This window comes from Mytilus galloprovincialis, chromosome 10 (genome assembly GCF_965363235.1).
Source record: "Mytilus galloprovincialis chromosome 10, xbMytGall1.hap1.1, whole genome shotgun sequence".
Lineage (NCBI taxonomy): Eukaryota > Metazoa > Mollusca > Bivalvia > Mytilida > Mytilidae > Mytilus > Mytilus galloprovincialis.
The window spans coordinates 86,370,216-86,387,289 of NC_134847.1; the positions used below are offsets into that span (position 1 = coordinate 86,370,216).

Genomic DNA, 17,074 nt, shown 5'->3' on the forward strand with positions numbered 1-17,074 from the left:
TAGGTTTACTAGTCTTTGTATAGATTTTTTAATGAGACATGTTCATATCGTTTAATTTTTATCATGGATATTTAAGTTAGAAAGTTACCTTATTTATCAGCTTGAGATAATGAAAACAGAAAAAATATTTTTTATAGGTTTTTGATAATATCAAGGAATTTATAAAACACAGTAATGAAATTTGGAGAATATCTGACATTTTATGATTAATGTGCAATTGATATCAAAAGTCAAATTGTTTTTTTATACATTTTCAATTTTCTAGTATTTACTCAAAATATAAGAAAAGAACTAATAAACGATACCAGGCTTTTACTTTGGTACGCTAGAAGCGTGTTTGGTCTACATCAGTGACGCTTGGATAAAAAGGTTTACGTTCGACTAAAATACAAAGTTCAAAAGCAGCCAGGACTTAATTTAGAAATTTAAACAAGATATAAAATCTGCTTTTGAAGGGCGATTGCAAAATTCCATTAATTTATATATCAATTTGAATTCATTAGAAATACTGAATAAGAACAACAAGAATTTGCAAGATGGTATGAGCCTTAGTCGTACAAATTAAATGTACAGGTAGACATTGCCTAGTAAAGTAGCTGTGCAGGTGCATGTAATCTTTCCAAAATCTATTATATGTTGTATTTAATTTTCATGATTTTCTGATATATGATATTTTCAAAAAAACAATTCCTTTTGTGTTAATCAATGAGAAAGCAGAAATTATAGTCATAAAATAATATTGTATGTAGTATGCTACATTTGTAATAAATGTTTGCTTTGGTATCTTCCGGCTCCTTTTTTAGCACTCAGTATGCGTTATAAATTATTTTTTCATCACATTAAAATAGCATATATACAACATACTCAAGAGAATATCTGATAAGTACAAGTCTTGTACATGTTTACATTTAATAAAACACAATTTGAACAACTTTGAAAGCAAAACAAGTATAGTAAAAGGAGGATATATGTACTTTAGTGTCATGAAATCTACAAGTGCTATATGCAAAAGATTATAAATCAATATGCCACACGCGCGTTTCGTCTATATAAGACGCATCAATGACGCTCATATCGAAACAGATAGAAAGCCAAACAAGTATAGAACTGAAGAGCAAAATTCCCAAAAGTTTTGCCAAATACGGGTAAGGTTATCGTATGTATCGATTAGTGGTATAAGAAAATCCTTAGTATTTTGAATAATTCATATTTTTGCAAACAGTAAATTTATAAAATCGACTAATGATTGATATTCATTTGAACACCGATGTTCTGACTACTGGACTGGTAATACCCTCGGGGACGAAACGTCCACCAGCAGTGGCGTCGACCCAGTGTTGTAAATAATTATCAAAGGTACCAGGCTTATAATTTGATACGCCACACTCGCGTTTCGTCTACATAAGACACACCGGAGACGCTCAGATCAAAATGCTTAGAAAGCCAAACAAGTATAAATTTGAAGAGCATTGAGGACCCAAAATTCAAAAACGTTTTGCCAAATAGGGCTAAGGTAATCTATGCCTGGGATAAGAAAATCCTTAGTATTTCGAATAATTTATAACTTTGTAAACAATAAATTTATAACAAAAGACCATATGATTGATATTCATGTGAACACCGAAGTGCTGACTCCTGGGATTTTGATACTTCACAAAAGAGAAATTATCTCAAGAATAAGTACACCAAAACCTTTAAAAAACACGGAGACACTTTCTACGACCTCTACACAGCACGCGAACCAGACTATGTTAATGTAATAGAAAACAAAGGATATGGGTTATTTATCCAGCACTTTGTTTTGATACAAAGTCTTGTACAACTACTTGACAAAATGTATTGTTATAATACTTCAGAGGGATGAAAGAGCAGAATTTATATTTTCCCATGTGAAAGCATTGGTATTTATTTAAATTCCGATGTCTAGGGTTTTCACGGCAACTACCTTTATACAAACAATAAACAGTAAGATATCTATTCATTTCGGTCTCTAGTTAGTGTTGGTCAAGTAAAATATCAGTGCTATTAACTAATTCATATAGTACTTTCAAAGAACTTTTCATTAAAGTTTGTTATAAAACGTACGAAAATATATGTACTTACTGGGATGAGATTATTGAAACTGGTAGTTTTCTCCTTGATAATATTTATGTACGTTTCAGCAATACAGCTTTTCGACATGGTGTTGGAATTCATATAGGCACCAATAGTGCACCTTTAATAACAGTCTAATTCGTGTACTGTTATGAATCAGAATTTATAACCAAACTCTGTAAAGAACCGCATAAGTTGCATTTAACTGATGAATTGATTTAATAAACAATACCAACCGTTATCTTCTTATGTCCGCTCTGCCCATGACTGTTTTGACATTTTGAATTTAACGTATTTATATATTACTGGTAATAGTAAGTGAAGTCGTTACCATAAACTACTTAAAGCATTTACCAAATTTTTCCATGGATATAACAACTTGAATTAGAAGTTTGGTTGTACATGTAGAAAACCTATTTTCAACAAGATATCACATTCTTATTTTACGAAGATGTTTTTTACCGAACCATGAATATATGATACGATCCAGGTAAACTTATCAGTCTTTTGAATACATTTGCAATCAATTAATATCAAACTGAATACTATCTTTATTTATATATCAACATTCATATACATGGCTATACACTCTGTCGATACCTGTATCTTGGCATTGCACAACGTTCTATTATTTTCTCTGGCGTCATTACACTAAATCTATTGGATGTTGGATATGTACCGATTGATCTTTCATTCTTAGAAGAGTGATTTTTTTTAAAGTTGGTATTGGATTTGCACTAGCTCAAAATTGCAAATTATTTACTCTTTCGTCTGTACTAGATAGGGAGGTATTAGTACCCTGCCACGTCCACTCTTTGTTTTTGTTGGATGTAGTTTTATTTGTATACAGCTTCTTAACCACTGAAGTTTCCCGTTTTTCCGTTTTCGCTTCGTTTTTCATTCCTTCCGTGTGCGTGTTTCATTCATTTCGTTTGCGTGTCATTTATTCCATTCATTTCGTTATTTTGTTTGAGTTCATTCTGTGTTCCACTCCGTTTATACTCGACATAGAATGATAACAAGCGTGTTGTTCGGTAAACGTGTGGAGTTAATCATTTCGTTTTTTTAACGTTTGCTGCGTGGGTGAACGATAATATTCTTCTTAAACGAAAGGTCATTTGATTCGTTTCACAGACACATTTGGTATTTTATAATCACGTCATCACATGTATTTCATCAACAAAATCAACAACCACCACAACCATCATACTAGTTTATCCATGTTAACAAATTGTGAACATATACACTATTTCAAGTTAGTGACAGAATTTACGTCTAACCACAATATAGTTATTGCTGTCCAAGTTACTCGTCTATCGTCAATTGTTTACAGTATTATTGTCCAAAAGAAAACTTGTCGTCTGTTCTTATTCAGCGAGTATTGGAAAGAAGACACCAAACAAAAACAACTTGACAATCATTTCGTCAGTTATTGATTAGGTACCTTGTATTGTAGAAGTTACTGGCGCAAGGGTCACACTTATAGCATGTGCATGATGTGTGGACAATCATAAATAAAATTATAATTGTTATGGGGACGGAGGATTTTACAGGATTGGACAATTTTCATTTGTTGCTCCAAATATTTAAAATCAGTCAATAACTTTTATTGGATTTTATACGAAGACCTGTATCCAACACCATTAAAGCAGTATACCGGTGATATCCCGTTAGTCCGACATCCCATTATTCCGACATCCCATTATTCCGACAGCCCATTATTCCAACAGTTCATTCTTCTGACAACGCATCTGTCATAAGTGTAAGTATAAGTAAAGACGATCTCCGTTCTCGATAATATTTATAGGTTTCATAACGAGTGAGAATTAGATATCGATTGATATCAACTTGAGTTATTTAATTTCAATAATAATAAACGAGCCTATGGCGAGTTTATTATTATTGAAATTAAATAACAAGAGTTGATATCAAGCGATATCTAATTCTCACAAGTTGTTAAACCTATTTCTCTTATGGCAAAAAGTTGTATGTGCGTGGCCTATTTGTTGCGAGCTGTGTTCCTACGGCCGTTTTTCTTTGCAATGCGTACTGATCTGTATATTGTTCCATTGACTCCCAGATATATCTTTTTTTTATATTTTTATAGGTTTCATAACGAGTGCACGGGTTCCTTTCTTTATTTCTTCGTCCATGATAAGATTTATATTAGATAATGCAGACGATAAAGCAGACGAAAATCGCGAAAACCGGAAGTAAACAATCAGTTGTCAAGAAAAGAAGTAGTCCCGGCATGACCTTTTCCAGTGAATAATGACCTGATCAACGGCCAATGAAATTTAAAATATTGGAAATTTACGAGATAAGCCAATCAAATTAACGTAATTTTGATATCACTTTTTCATATCACACTCCGTACGGTGTGATACGAAGCTTTGTACCAATTATTTCATATAAAATTATCAGCTACAAACACTATTATTTGGGCGTCTTTGTTAGTGTTTGTGTTTGTTCTTATTGTTAAACCAATTCGGTTGTTTTGTCAGCGACGCATGTTTGCACAGTTGTGGATGATAGATCGTATTTGTGATCAAGTGTACCAATCATATGCATGTCTATTTTTATTGTTTACCCATATTGGTCAGTATAATGGTATTAAAACAACTTTCATAGGAGATTAATCTAGATGTGAAACAACTTGTACTCACTGTTGTCTTGAGAAGATACGTTATTTATTCAGGAATATTATAGTTGGTATCGTTCATTTTGCTGAGTGATGTAATCAAACGTATGAGTTTGTCGGGTTTTTATGACTTCTGACATTTGAAAATTTACATTTGAATTCGGTGTTTTTGTAGATCGTTTTTTTATATTGTATGTGAACTTTCAATCAGTTTGGTAAACGCATGACTTCAGATTGAAGTAACATCGTAAGATGTTGTCAAAGTAACACCACCAACACAAAAAGGACAATTAACAATAAGGAGCGGAAACTTGTCCCTTTTGTCGTATATCTAAACGAGGGACGAAAAAAACCAGACTCAAAAATCGAAAAAAAACTGACAACGCCATGGCTAAAAATGATAAAAGACAAAGAGACAAACAATAGTAAATATGACACAACATAGAAAACTAAAAAATAAGCAACACTAACCCCATCAGAAACTAGGGGTGATCGCAGGTTCCCCGGAAGGGTATGCAGAGCCTTCGCCACATGTGGCACCCGTCGTGTTGCTCATGTTATAACTAATCCGGTAAATAGTCTAATTCGGTAGATCACATTCATGAAAGGGAATGGGATTGTAGCTACGACGTAAGGAACATAACCGATATCATTCGTGTAGAGTGTAAAACTCAAATATCTAATTCTAGTAAAGGACAGTTACTAGAGCTTAAATTTGATGCATTTAAGTAAGTTTCTTTGGGTAAATGTCGGCAGTATATTTAGAAAATTCTTGGTTTCTATAACAAGAAAGTACCATCAAGATAACGGTAAGTGTTGTTGAATTTACCAATTAAATGCAATAAGAAGAATGTTTAAGAGTTTTGTACTAGACTGTCATTCATAATACATGTATGGCATCAAAGGGGCGCAATGGGGGTAAGACTTATATCTACAATCTGTCGATAAACTTTATTGTCGAAAAATACATAGATCTTATCCAGGAGAAAATTAACACCTTCAATCATAAAATCACCTAGCATATGATACATATAAGTGAATAAAACTATACATGGATAGTATGTATAATATATTGAAACCCGTGCCATGTTATGTACATTTTTTTGTACGGGAAAACGCGATAGTCACGCTAAAGAACGATAGTTTGAAACGTTACAGTGCTATAGTTTAATACGCTAAAGTGCGATGCCGCGATACCCTTAAGTGCGTTTGATCGCGATATTATGGACTTTTGAAACGTTAAATATCTTTATGACATGACAAGCCGTTTGTACAAATAAAAATGGACATGCCGGTAAACAAGAGAATGTTTGTGCAGATGAAGGTTTTTTTACTAGTTAAGAGAAACAATGATCCCAACCCGGAAAATTTTGATCGGTGCTAGAGGAGTTTGTTTGGAGAGGAGTTATTTCCTTCCAAAATATCCTCCACAGTAACATAAAAGCAAAAATATAAAACAACACGTTTAATAATTTATTGCGTCCGAAGCGCTTTTCTGGATTTACCTTCATCAGGAACGCTCAAAGCCAAACATTTGAAATCCGAAGATGTATAAGTACCGAAATCGTTGAAGAGCTATATGTTAAAAATACCCAAAATTTATAGCCAAATTCATCTAAAGCCAACTTTGCCTGAGGGAGTTGAAACCTTAGTTTCATAATAATTTCAAAATTTATAAACGGACAATTTTAGTAAAGTTTGTTTAATCATGTCAGTACCGAAGCACTGACTACTGAGCTGATGATACCCTCGGGGACTGATAGTCCACCAGCAGAGGTATCGACCCAGTGATGTAAAAATATAAAACAACACGTTTAATAATTTATTGCGTCCGAAGCGCTTTTCTGGATTTACCTTCATCAGGAACGCTCAAAGCCAAACATTTGAAATCCGTAGATGTATAAGTACCGAAATCGTTGAAGAGCTATATGTTAAAAATACCTAAAATAAATAGCCAAATTCATCTAAAGCCAACTTTGCCTGAGGGAGTTGAAACCTTAGTTTCATAATAATTTCAAAATTTATAAACGGACAATTTTAGTAAAGTTTGTTTAATCATGTCAGTACCGAAGCACTTTGATTTCGCTGTGTCGGCGGGGACAAACGTCAGGATACTGGGTAAAAATACTTCTCATAAACAAAGAAACTTACGGGAAAGGTGTATACCGTAAAAAAGGACGAAAACGGCAAAACACATCAAGTGTCAAAGTATTTAATTAGTCCAAATTTAATTTAAAAACTCCTATGTTTTTAATCTCATGTCATTTACTTGTGTGAAATTAAAGCTGTTTACTTTCTAGTTAAATTATTTTGTAAAAAATTGTTTACAATATGGTTCGCCAAGTCTGTGAAAGAGATAGATACTCGTAAATAAGACAGTAACTAACGCCCAGAGGTGTAGTATTAATAAATTGTATAATATGATCGCCAATGAGATAAGTCTCTGTCAAAGGCTTAGTATAATTAACTATAGGTTACCGTAAGACTAATCCTGCAGATAATATTCTATAACGACCAAAGGATGTCAAAGCGTCCAGTATAAAACAATTCAAACGAGACAAATAAGGGACTGATTTATTTACACAACAATGAACAACAAAAAACAAATAAGAAGATGTAGTGTAATTGTCATCGACACGAATATCCACCGAAGACCAAATGTCGTTTATGTGTGCACCTAATGATGCTGTCACCTTCAACTCGGAGCATAGTAAGCTATATGTAGGACCGAGAAATTGCTAGTTTAAGAGAGAATTTATAAACAATACATAGAAAGAAAAACTAAATTAATATGAACACAGCTTAAACTATTACCTGAACCCCATGCCCATTACACCATCGTACTTTAGCGTGTTAAACCAACGCACTTTAGCGTATCATACCATCGCACTTTCGCGTGCCATCTGATCGAACTTAAAAAAAACAAACAAACATCACACTTTAGCGTTTTACACCATCGCACTTTAAGTAGCGTAGACCATCACACATTAGCGTAGACCATCGCATTTTAGCGTGACCATCGCAATTTAGAGTACCATTTCACTTAAGAGTCCTACGAATATACAACATATTAAGACATAAACGTATAAGGTTACGTTTAAACTAATCTCTAATGAAACATGCACTACTTACTAGTAATGTGAGCTCCATCCCTATTGCATTTACTTTACTTAAAGTGTTTTATATTGTTCGGTTTTGTTTTCTTACCATCTGCTGAGTATTTTCTAAATCTTATCCTTAAAAAACGTTGTGCTAACGTCAATTCTTCAATCAGTCTTAACATAAAGGTTAGAAAATTAAATTACATAAAAAGTGATATAGATTTAGATGATGACATAATTAGTTTTATAACAGATGCTTAGCCACTAAAACAACTATGTGCACCAACGAGAGTATCACGGTATATATTAATAGGGGACTAAATTTCACTCCTATTGTTCTGTGAACTTCGTTTTGCTCAATATGTTCCTGTAGTGGTTGTCTTTTCGTCGGTTTTTATTTCATGTATTTTGTGTTTCGATTGTTGTTTTTACATTCTCTTGTGTGCCCATTCTTGTCCCTACGAACAAAAAGCAATTGGGGTTTCTATTCTGCAAGTATTCAAGATTAGCATAACTAATACATTACATATTTTAGATATATCTGTTTATCTCTCGTAATGAAAAAAAAGTGAAGTGCGATGCTTCATTGATCGCCATTTGATAGCCGAAAGATAAATGATTCAAAGTTAACAAGAAATATTTGTTCAATAATAAGCGCGAATATACTTTGCTAACTTTGTTAACAGATGTAATATGCTGTTTATTAGTTTCGTCGACTTAAAACTCGGCAAAACTATCAATTGATAGCTATATATCTAGCATGTTTTACGCAACTTTGTGGAAAACCTCAGTGTATGGGATTATATTTTCATTTATTTTGACAAACAGTTACCAAATCTCCTATTTGTTGCGTTTAATGTGTTACCATATTTTACAATCACGGCCTGGTATGTCACTTGTATTTAGTAAATGGAGTTTTCATCTGCATCGTTGCTTAAGGATAAAGTTGAAGACTTACCTTAAATAAATTTTAGACAGCGTATAAGACGTGGAAAAAATGATTAACATCTTTTCAATTTTAACCCATTTAAATAAGGAAATACTGTATGTTCATACATACATAACAGGTCAATTATATCTCAATGATCGACTAACAAATTGTTTGTAGGAGTACACCTATACGCTTTGTTTGTTACGACAATAAAAACTTCCGTATATTAAAATATATACAAATAATTGACATGATTTGGCATAAACAAATTAATGGAGAACATTTCGTTTCGGATTTTAAGAATTTTAATATTTGTGTACACAGCAGGTAAATATAAATTTCATGTTATGTTTTATTAGGATACTGAGAAGTTTGATTGGAAAAGGGTTCAGTACGTATATAAAGCAGGAACCTTCAATGTTGAATGCATTTCTTAGTGATTGAAAATCAAAATACGGAATCTAATTATATTGACACATATATTATGTATCTTGTTCCAGTAGCTTCATTGTCAAGTATAAGACAACACGATGAATACCTAGAAATATTTTTGATACGCAAGCAATGTTTTGTTGTCTATATAATTTTTAAATGTAATCATAAATATGAGTTGTTGATCCAAGGTAGAGAAGGGGTCTGGTTTTGTTTTTGGACGATCTGTGCCTTTGAATGGAAACATATGATTGAAAACCCCTCCCTCGTTATCCTGGGTTGGGGACCCCCATGCAAAAAAGAATATACAAATAAGTTTAGCAATAAAAAGATTGTTTAGACTCTGATATTTTGTTTACATTTGAATTAATGAAGATGGGGGTAAACCTCAACAATGAAACAACCAAAATACCCCCTCATCATAATGATTATAAAAGAATAAGTCGGTTAGATAATATGCATCGAATCGGCGTTTGAATTCTACTAGTTCATATAATAAAACGTAAGTTTCTGCTATAAATTTACATTTACATGATTTTAGTTTTTATATTTTGGATACTATTTACTAGAGTGAAATTCGAAGAAGGTTGTGAATGACCTTCTGTATTTTTTACTACTTTTTTTTTACAAATGTAACACTCGAAAAAATAAACATAAGTGCAATCAAAGACGACATGAATAAAAGAAAAAAAGTCGACTAGACAACCGACATTATCAAAACATTATATAAAAAATTGAAAAATCAAATCATAATGAATTAACTGCACAAAAAAAAAATTGGGATTGACCTAAGGTGCTTTAGAATAATAAGCAGTTCTCGCTTCACATTTACTAAATTTTTAGATAAAATAGTTTCAAGTTTAAGCATTTCAAATCAATTGCAGAATTTCAAACAGCTCAGCTATCATCAGTACCAGAACCATGTCCAGATATTGCCCACTATACAACCATCGGTAAGTGATCAAATTAGTTTTTACAAAATATCAATTTTTTTATATATATATATTTGCTGTACGGTTAATTGTTATATGTATTGGACATTTTTCTGTTAAGGGTAATTTAATTTGTTATCAACTTTTAAATGCAAGCAGATGTGAAAGCAATGTAGGAAATTAATGTAACTGTTCATATATAGATTTATAATTTCTTTACATGTATTTCTCTTATTTTCAAAGCGGATATGTGTACTTCAGAATATGCTAATGAATTACCGAGCAACGGAGGCTCAACAGTAGACAGTGTTGCATTACGTGTCCTGACCCAACAAGATGGATGTACATGTGAAGTTAGTTTAAAAAATCAAAATCAGATTTATACTATTTACATGAGAAAGTATGATTCATTAACAAGTGCCGCTCCAGAAAAAGATGCATGCGGACTTGCCATTGATGTGAACTACACCATTTCAGAAAACTTTCCACGGAGTACCGCGTCAATTGAATGCACAAAAGAAATAAGAACACGAGCTGTTTATCTTTCACAGCATGGAGTTCTTAATCTCAGATCTAGAATTATTGGTGGTAGTTTCTCAAGAGGATACTGCATACAAATATATCGACGTAGGTATTTTGTAAAAGTTGATATTACATACCTTAATAAAAATAATCTAATTAGTACACGTAAATGTTAACTAAGAATTGTAATTGACGACATTGACACAACATAAAGATAAGTATTTAAAAAAAATTATTATATGTGTCAAAATGTAAAAGTTTATGACGAGTCATTCAAAAAGATATGTGGGGACATAAACGGATTAATCAAAATATCAATTATACAAACAAAGCCTATTAAAACATATTATAAAAACAGTAAACTTTACACGAACCCATAAAAAACTATAATGAGCCATGAGAAAAGTCATTGTTCTTACATAACTCTGATCATAGAGCGGATTTGATGGAATTGTAAATTTTAAATACAATATGTTATTAGTTATATTATTAAAGACAATACAAAGAAAATAATTATCAAATAAAAACAACAGAAATAATCAAACGCATAATGGCAAGGAACAGTAAATGGGCTTCGTTATAGATATTGACTTATGACTGATCCTGTATGAGCCAAAAAATGTAAAGCTCGTAAATGTTTTGTTCTCTTGTAACAACGTTCATCCTGTATTAAACCTTCCTACATAATACTAGTCTCATATACGTCACCTCATGATAATGTATGCCTTTGAAAAACCATTTACTGTGAAAGTATAAAGAATACAACTCATAATTAAAGTGCAAAGCTTCACGACAACGCCGCTGCTATGTTTATTAAATATGTCAAAAATGAACATTTAAAAACACATATACATAGATTATAACATGTCCTTTTCCATATTGACCCTGGTATCATCCCGAAACTCCCGTATCGGCCTCGATGCTTTAACCGAGGGCCGATATGTGTCGAGGGATGATACCAGGGCCAATATGAAAAATACATGTTATAATCTATTTGTCTCATATTTAAATTCTGCAAAAAAGAGGGAAAAATATCTAATTATAACAATCTAATCAAACATAACAGGTAAACATCTTTTTATCACAAAAGTGTCGTTAAGGATGCAATGACGTCACGTCATTCAGAATCAGTGCACAATTACCAATAACATCGTTTTTGCCGCGGGCAATTTTGATATACTTTACATATGCAAAACCCAATATATTCATGACCAATATGTGATAAGTCTATATATTATACACAACTGAGACTGATAAATGATTCATTCAACATCACAATAATATATACCGATGAAGGATATCTGTTATCCGAAATATTTATAAATAATTACATTTATAGTTCCTTTTTATGTTATTGGTGTTGTTGTGTACACTTTTTAGGCGTTTATATAATTCATTTTATTGTGTACATGTATCGTTAATTGTAACGATCCAGCGCCCTCGTGGGAAAAATCGTTGACTATTATTCAGACGTTTTATATTATACACAACTACATACTTCACACAATAGAATACCAAAAAGAAAAACTACCCTCCAGTCCATTCAATCCTATATATCTTATAAATATTTTTAAAGCGGGGAGGGACTAATTGAGTAGATTGAAATTTACCAAGTGTATAAATGAGAACCGCTCGCTTTGGGGCTGTCGTGCTGAATGACCGAAACCCCCTTTACGGTCGGAAACTGACCACACGATAAATACGCCATCTATACATCACGAAAAGACAAGAGAAACTAATTCACTCTAATTCACTACATTCAACCGTATGACATTATATAAGTCTAATTATTTCTGTCAAAGTGAACGCACATTGGTGGAAATAAGAACCCTTATTCAAGTTGTGTTATAATCATCAAACATCCCATTGCCAGCCTTTTATTAAAATGTGATGAGTTGATGATACAAACATTTTCGTTTAATGAATGTTAAATAGACATATAGTAACCGACCATGTCTGGGATGTATTTAAATATTTGGTCCAGCATATAAATGGCTTACTTAAATGACAAATCGTACTGTCGTCTTCAAATTAAAACAAAATTAAAACATAGAAAATGGTTTCAGAACATTTAACTGGCAATAAACTAAGAGTACAAATAAGGTGCAGTCATTCTTATATGCAAACAATGCTTATGAAAATGCCAACTGTAGCTTCATAACTGTCATTCAACTTGTGATGACGTCCGTAAATTATTTAAAGGGATTAGTTGCGCACATGGTTTAAATGCCTTATTGTAACCTTCGAAACCAGAACAAGAAAATCAAAACAGACATTCTCAGTTATGGAATATCGGTTCAACAGAGAGATATACACTCCATATGCAGGCTCTGCTGGAATGAACATTATAAAAGACAGTTACAATTGGATAGCTGAAATCATATATTTTGTAGTAAAGTTATGTATCAATTTTCCCTTATTGTCAATATTTAAATCTTGTCCAGATTCGTTACAGACTTATATTTTGATGTTGCATTGTTTACGTCGATGGAATAGATGCATTAAACATAATCCCCAAACTAAATTAATTAGTACGAGGACATTATCTCTATAGCACAAAGAGAGGTTAAAGAATAAAGCTAGCTTCTATATTAATTCCCCCTAGGAACCCTTTAAACAGTTTGTTTCATATGAATTAAAGTAAATAAGGATGTGCACTGGCGGATCACATACAAAAAGTATAACAAAAACATGAATCAAAGGAAAACAACTGTCAGACGATGTTCAAAGCATGTTGGAAAGTACAACGGTGCACGCTTCTTCTTCTAGTGTATTTTTATTTGCTGGTTGTATTATGCTGCTCCAATAGAAATAACACAGATATCGATACTTAAAGATAATTACATAAACTATCATCATAGGTGATCTCAAAGGCAGTATTTCTACGATAGCAATCAGTATTTTTAATTTTTGTTAAGCATCTAAATATCAAAATTAAATGACAAATAGTTTTGTCTTCATCAAATGAAAATAAAACTAAAATAGAAAACGATTGTTCAGCCCATACTTTCGGTGACAATGTTAGAATACAAATCAATTGCAGTCTTCCTAATATGCAAACAACGCCAGAGGATAAGACAGATTCGAGTAATATGCAAACGACACAACAAATGACTGATCCTGCCATTCATGACAATACTGTATCAGGTAAGACTTCATCTGTTTACAAACATACATTCTCAAGGTTTACAGTGGAATTTGGAGTTTTCTTTTCTCATGTTTCCCTCTCTCTCTCAAAAAATTTAAAAGCAGTTGGGAAATAACACGTTTCATCAATTTCATGCAAAATTATCATCAAACAAAGTAAATATTTAATTTAACCTGAATCAAGTAATGAACAAAGAAGTTATAAAAGATATTTCAAACTCTTCAGTTACATTTTTGTAGTATGATATACGAATTCACTAATTATTTGATATTCACCAATACTTAATTCCTAATATTTACTTAAATTGTATCATTTCACACATCATTGTTAATCTAATGGTGGTTGATGCGACTGTCATGCAAATGAGAGGTTTAGCTAGCTATAAAGCAATGTTCGATCCACCTTTTTCTACATGGTAGACTACATTGTACCTGTGTCAAGTAAAAAATATTACAATTTTGTAGTCCAATCGTTAGATATGTTTGAGCTTTTTGTTTAGCCATTTTGGTAGGGACTTTCCGTTTAGGGTTTTCCATAATCGTTTTTTTTTTGCTCACATTGCCCAATGAACCAAGTGAGATTTTCTCATCACGTTGTGTCCGTCTTCCATCGTAGTCGTCCGTTACTTTACACATAATTATTCTCATTTGAACTAGTACTACAGGGACAAATTTAACCAAACTTGACCAGTACCATCATTGTGGTAACTAGTTTAAAAATGTGTCCGACGACCCCAACTGCCTACCAACATGACCGACATGGTAATATATAGATCATAGGGGGGGGGATGCAGTACTGGTTTATATCTCTGTAACTAAATCAAAAGAATAATGATTGCATTATTTCATGAATCAATTATGAACAAAAATAACAGGTGGAGCCTCTAGTTTTTATTTTAACCGCATATCACTTCTAAATAATGGAAAGAAAATATGATACAAATGTATTAAATTTAGTTCAACTACAATTTCATTTGTATTTTGTAGAAAATGGAAATGCAAAGATACCAATAATTATTGCTGCTGTAATTGGTTGGTGCTTGACTGCGCTATTTGCCATTACAACATTATGTCTGTACAGAAGGTACTTGTATATAATTAATAAAATGTTTAATCTATAGTTACTTATAAACATAAAACATAAAAGAAATTGTTGATGACACCGCCCAATACAATCACACTGATACACAAAACTTTTTCAAAAATCCACAAATACAAACAACACATTACCCTTACTTCCTTTAATAATAGATTCTTATCCATATATGATCAAATGTACTGTTGTTAAGAATGTATTTAATCAAATCAGTGAACAGTGAACAATGAACTTAATTGTTGAACAGATTTTCAACTTGTACTCTTAGGTTCTCCTCAACACTTATTTGTAATTCTTGAAAGCTTTTTGTTGAATATAGTTACATTTGTTCAAATACTATGTTAAAATATCTTATATCATCTGATATGGCCGGGTAAATACGATATAAAACGAAATTACACGTATGATAAAAAAAAACCAACACATGCCTTAAGCCTGAAAACTTGATAAAAGAAAAAGTTACGTTCGGGTCCAATAGTACTTCTTTTTAAGTTTTTAAGAAAGAGGTGATTTGATAACGAATCTTCCTTTTGCTCGTTAACTTATTTACACTCTGTATTGTTTTGGTCAGGTCTTTCTGTCATTATGATCACTATGAATTTATGATTTTCAACCATCACTTCTTTATTGCATTATAAACTTGAATACAATTCTTTTTTATAGTAAGATTATTTTCCTTTTTCAGAATGACAAAACAACGACCAAACAATTCTAGTGAACAAAATGTAATTCCACAGTATGACGATTTACACGTAACAAGACTATCATCATGTTACAGTTCACTAAATGCATTAGCACAGTGTAGATACTATTCTGTACGCTTTCCGGAAGTCGCGATTTTCGAAGCGAGAACTTTTTGGATCACATTTTAAATTTGTCGGATATACTATATTAAACGGTAAGATGTTCATCTGTACATTGCTTAATGATTAATTCAGCTGACATCGATATTCACAAATGGTTTATAATTAAATTTAGCACATTCATTATTCGTATCTTTGCCTTAATTAAGAGATTTGCAAGTGCATCACTAAGGAAAATCAGTCGGTGAACCTAAAAACAATCTTTTTGCACTCTTACTGTACAAACTAACGTAAAATCCAGACTTAATTTACTAAATAAAGCATATTTTAAGTGGTGGTAAAAGTTTCAGCCAGATCTTTGAAGCCAGAAATAAGAAAGTTACACTTGTTTGAATTTCTCACTGTACGGTCAGTCTCGCTTGTATATTTTGAAACTGTATGATCAGTCTTTATTTTACTGTATTCTAGTAGTGATTTCAAAGTTATTTACGATACATTAGAAGATGGCATTTTTTCTAAATAACACAAATATATTTTAATAAATTCACATCCTGTAAACTTTTCAAACATGTTTTAGCTTGATAGGGTGTACTCGACTTACTACATTAAGTACAAGGATGTTTGAATGTGGCTGAAATACGAAGAAGGTTTGTTTGTTTATTGGAGTTTCAGAAATGTCCTCCGTTATACTTAAAATTGTACAAACACACAGATTTGTTTAGGGGCCAGCTGAAGGACGCCTCCGGGTGCGGGAATTTCTCGCTACATTGAAGACCTGTTGGTGACCTTCTGCTGTTGTTTTTTTATTTGGTCGGGTTGTTGTCTCTTTGACACATTCCCCATTTCCATTCTCAATTTTATTTTAGATTTAATTGTTATTATATAAAAATGCATGAATTTACAAACATTCGAGGCCGTACTGTAGCCTATAATTGATCACAGTTCCTTCACTTTGTTTTGGATGTAGATCTGTCTCTTTAACACTCAATTGTACACCACTTTGTAAAGCAATGGTTTATAGTAATAATGAAGTCTGTCTTTCCGTTAGTCCGTTGGACCGGTACAACATGTTTCGCCGGTTTTGCAAGCGCATCTCCTCATAAACCACTTAATATACATTGGGGTTTCCAGACATTTTTAAATGGAGAGGGGGTCCAATCCAGGAGAAAAGAGGATTCCAAATATATGTTCCCATACAAATGCATTGAAAGTTAAAAAAGAGTTTCAAACCGCCGGATCCCAATTTTCTTGAATCCGTCACTGGTATAACTATTAATTATTTTTTTCTCGGATTCCGTATCATAAATTATAATATAAAAAAGAAGATGCGGTATGATTGCCAATGAGACAACCGTCCACAAGTTGGTCAAGAGAT

The 17,074-nt window shown here is 32.4% G+C and overlaps 1 long non-coding RNA gene across 1 annotated transcript; it reads left to right on the plus strand.

The window, feature by feature from the left end:
- The first annotated feature begins 10,380 nt into the window (after window positions 1-10,380).
- Window positions 10,381-15,693, plus strand: LOC143049424 (uncharacterized). The gene is made up of 4 exons (XR_012970233.1): window positions 10,381-10,758; window positions 13,654-13,800; window positions 14,788-14,884; window positions 15,582-15,693. It is a non-coding gene; the product is annotated as an uncharacterized LOC143049424 (long non-coding RNA).
- Window positions 15,694-17,074: the final 1,381 nt, after the last annotated feature.